This window comes from Pipistrellus kuhlii, unplaced genomic scaffold (assembly GCF_014108245.1).
Source record: "Pipistrellus kuhlii isolate mPipKuh1 unplaced genomic scaffold, mPipKuh1.p scaffold_m20_p_11, whole genome shotgun sequence".
NCBI lineage: Eukaryota > Metazoa > Chordata > Mammalia > Chiroptera > Vespertilionidae > Pipistrellus > Pipistrellus kuhlii.
In genome coordinates this window covers 31354130-31358348 of record NW_023425416.1, presented here as the reverse complement: position 1 = coordinate 31358348, position 4219 = coordinate 31354130, and positions in this window count along the sequence as shown.

Sequence of the window (4219 nt, the reverse complement as noted above, 5' to 3'; positions counted from 1 at the left end):
AGGCGTGCTGCTCTGTCCAGCCACTCCAAAAAATGACACTATTTTTCAATTGAGCAAAGTGTCCAATTGAACATTATTTTTCAATTGAAGCAGAGCAGTCATCGGAGCAGTTGAGCTATCCAGCCTGGAATCAGACCAATAAGAGAAGTCATGCAGAGCCTGCCTCCAGCAAATCCAAGGGGAGTCCATTCAAGTCAACAAATATCATTTTATTATATGTGCTTAGCCCCTGCTGGATACAAAGACTAGCTCTGTGGTCCTCAACACCTGCCAGAGGCACAATGGTGTTTTTATCCATGTAAAAAATATACACTTCTTACCCTACTCGCTTTGGCTCCAAGGCGAGAGCATCTACCTGCAGACTGAAGGGTCCCAGGTTCAATTCTGGTCAAGGGCATGTACAGCAGTTGCAGGCTCCTCCCAATCTGGGCCCTGGTCAGGGCACATGCAGGAGGCAACCAATTGATGTGTTTATCGCACATTAGCATTTCTATAGGTCTTTACCTTTCTCTTTCACTCTCTCTAAAAATCAATGGAAAAATATCCTCTAGTGAGAATTAAAAAATTACAAAATAAATTAATATATATATATGACTTCTTATGTTTCTATGAGTATATCTACTATTCCAGTGAAAACTGTCGGAATGTGCAGTTGGTGATTTGTGTGATACACTGTACCTCAGGGTGCAGCTGGTTAGGAGAGAAGAGTTGGTTCCCAACAAGCAAACCAAGCAATAAGCACCCTGTGTGTTGACCAGTATGCCTCCTGCTTTTCTGAAAGAGCACTAAAAGGAGATGATGCTAAAAACAAGTAAATAACGCAATAACGATACAATCTGATCCCTTTGAATGTCACCAAAACTTCCTATATTTGAAAGTATGGAATTGCTGAATCATGGATATATAAGCATGTTTACCTTTAGTAGATACTGCCTAACAGCTTTCCAAGGTTTAGGTATGCATTTACATCCCTCTCAGCATTGTAAGATAATTCTAGTTGCCCACCTCTTCACCAACACTTGGAATTGCCAGTCTTTGTAATGGGATTTTGAATCTTGAGTGGAGCATCTCAAGGGCAGAGAAACTAGTCAGAGTTTGTTCATTCCAATAAGCTCACCCTGTCAAGGTGGTTAAGTAGTTCCTGATGTTTGGTCCCAGAAGCACCATTTTGTGCTCAGTTCTTCTGCCTTCCCAAGAATTCTCTGAGCTCCCTGATAGTCTTCCTATAAATTCCATTTTGACTTAAGCTCCTTTGAATCAGTTTCTGCTACCTGTAACCAAAGAACCCAACTGAACACATTAGTCAGAGTTACTGAGGACTCTAGACTGGGCCCCTGGCCTCCCCTGATCTGGGCAGCAAGATACAACATCATGGCCATATACTCTAGCCACACTAAAATACTTTCTGCCTCCAAGCTCACCAGGATGGCCCCACTTCCTTATCTTTTTAAGGTAGCTTTGCTCTGGCCAGAATTCACTCCCTACTCCCTATTTACTAAAAAACACACTTTAGGACTAAGCTTAGCATCACAATCATATCTGGGAAACCCATTCTGACTACCCCATGCAGTTGTTCCTATTCCACTGAGAATTCTGGTTACAACCTGTCAAGGACTCTTCCCCATATGAATTCATGTTAAAGTCCTATCCCCCAGTATCTCAGAATGTGACTGTATTGGAGATGGGACTTTTCAGAACTAATTAAGGTTAAATTGGATCCTATGATTAGGTCCTAACACAATCTGACTGGTGTCCTTATAAGAAGAGAACATACTTACACACACACACACACACACACACAAACACACGAAGAGAATACAACACAAAAATAGACATTAGGGATATACATGCACAGGCCAATAAAACAAAACCAAAAACATGTGAAGAAAATACAATGAGAAGTCATTCATCTGCAAGCCAATGGGAGAGGCCTCAGGAGAAATTAACCCTACTGACATCTTGATTTTGGATTTCCAACCTCCAGAAATGTGAGAAAATTAATTTCTGTTGTTTAGATCATCTAATTGATAGATCCTCCCTTTCTCCAGTTGATTTTCAGACCCCGGGTGGACGCCCCTAAAAGATGACGCTCACAGCTGGAAGTAGCTATGGAAGATTGACCTTCGCCCCCTGACCTTGCCTGGACTCTCAAATTTTTTTTTAAATATTACCAGAAGCCTGGAATGATAGATTCTCCCTTTCTCCAATTGATGGACAGACATAAACCCCACCTTCGGCCAGACATTCCTGAGCTCTGAACCACCAATCAGCACCTGCCAAATACCCTAAGCCCCCATTCCTAAGTCCCTAGGTCCCTAATCAATCAGCTTGTGCTGAGTGCCCTAAGCCCTGCCCTCTATCCTTAAAGGTGCTTGTAAGCCCCTCACTCCTCTCTTCCGCTCCACAGAAGAAGCAGCCGGCAGGGGTACCCTTCCCTCCAATAAAGCCTATGTGTGTCCTGTCATCCCAGTCTCTGGTCTACCTTCTCTATTTAATCTATCACCAATCTGTGGTATTTTGTTACAAGATCCCTAGCTGACTAATACACACCTCTGCCAGGCTACTTCTCCGTGTTACCTGCAATCATTTGTCTACCTTCGAGATCCATGTCTCCAAGAAGACTCTAATCTGTATTCTTTGAGCCTGTCACAGTCCCAGGCACATTGCAAGTGTTCAGTAAATGATAGGTGGACAGAGGAGACAAAGGACAAAGGGGAAAAGGAATGAACAGCTTTCTTTCTGTACCCTCTTCCAGGCCTCCTCCTTGAAGATCCGGTGTAGCCCACAGAAGCAATGGGTTCAAAATTAGCAGAGAATGGTCCCACAAAGACACCTTAGAACTTAATTAGGCTCTTCAGCTTGGAGCCACCTCTCAGGCATGTGGGCCCAGAGCGTGGGCAAGCTCCATCAGTGAGTTCAGCCCCTTTCACTGAGCTCAGCTGTCTGCAGCTTCAGGGCCTATTCCTAGAAAGATTTGGGCTGATGTTTCTCAAACTTTGGCATGCATCAAAATCACCTGGCAGGCCTACTGAAGCACAGGTGGCTGGGCCACCCCCACCATTTCTCATTCAATAGGTCTGGGGTCAGAATTTACATTTCCAACAAGTTGCCAAGTGATTCTGATCCTGCCTGTCCAAACACTAATCCAGGCAAAGGGAAGTAGTCATTCCAGGGCAAGAATGTTAGAGGAAACCCAGGCAGAAGGAGATAAAAGGTGACAGGAATGTATGACTTCATCAGCTATAGAAGCCATGGGGTGAGTGATGCTGACGGATGCAAATGAAGTTCTAAGACCATTTTAACAAAACGCAGGTTCAGGTGGACAAAACACGGCCATGAAAACATGGAAGGTCTGTTAATTTTCAGATCTGCACATATTTCTGGGGAATCTACAATTTATATGTTAAACGCTAAGCTTGGGGCAGCAAGCTGTGATGGGAAGAAAGAAATTCCGAGACCTGGTTTGGTTGGTTGTTACCAACTGGGTGCCTCTATCACTAACCTCTCCCTCCAGGCCTTGGTTACTTTTTTTTCAACAACCTCTGAAGGTCACTTCAAGGATCTAGTGAGATTTGGACCAAGAAGCATGTTGTAAATTGTGAAATTCCATAGAAGCACAAACTAGTTAGATACTGCAGGGGACGAGGTAAAAGCAGGGCTCCCTCTGTGCCCACAGGCAGTCGCAATCAGGAGCAGGAAGTTCTGCATATAAATAGCACCTATTAATCCTAATAGGACTTTGCTTCTCTGAATCTTTTTTGTTACCATCTAGCCTGACAGCACCTTCCAGAACACCCAATAACTCCCCATCTCTTGCCCTCTGAGCCAACTCTTTATACAGCAGCCAGAGAAATTGTTTTAAAATCTAATTAGATCATGTTACTCACAGACTTAAACTTAAAAGTTTTTTCTACTATCTTGAAATCAAATTTAAGTTCTCTATAATGTACCAGACGGTGCAAGACCAGGCCCACGCCCCCCACGCCCTTCTCTCCAGCCTCAGCTCACACTACTCCTCCCAGGGACACCAGCACCCATCCCTTCCTGGAATGCACCCATCTCCCTGCACAGGGCCTTTGTTCTCTGTCCTCTGCCAGAAAGGCTTTCTCTACACTCCTCCTCTCTCAATGCCTGCTCAGTTAGTGGCCCCATAATCTTAATTAGATCATCCCATTATTCTCTGTTCTAGCACCCTATTCATTTTTTTTCACAACTATTT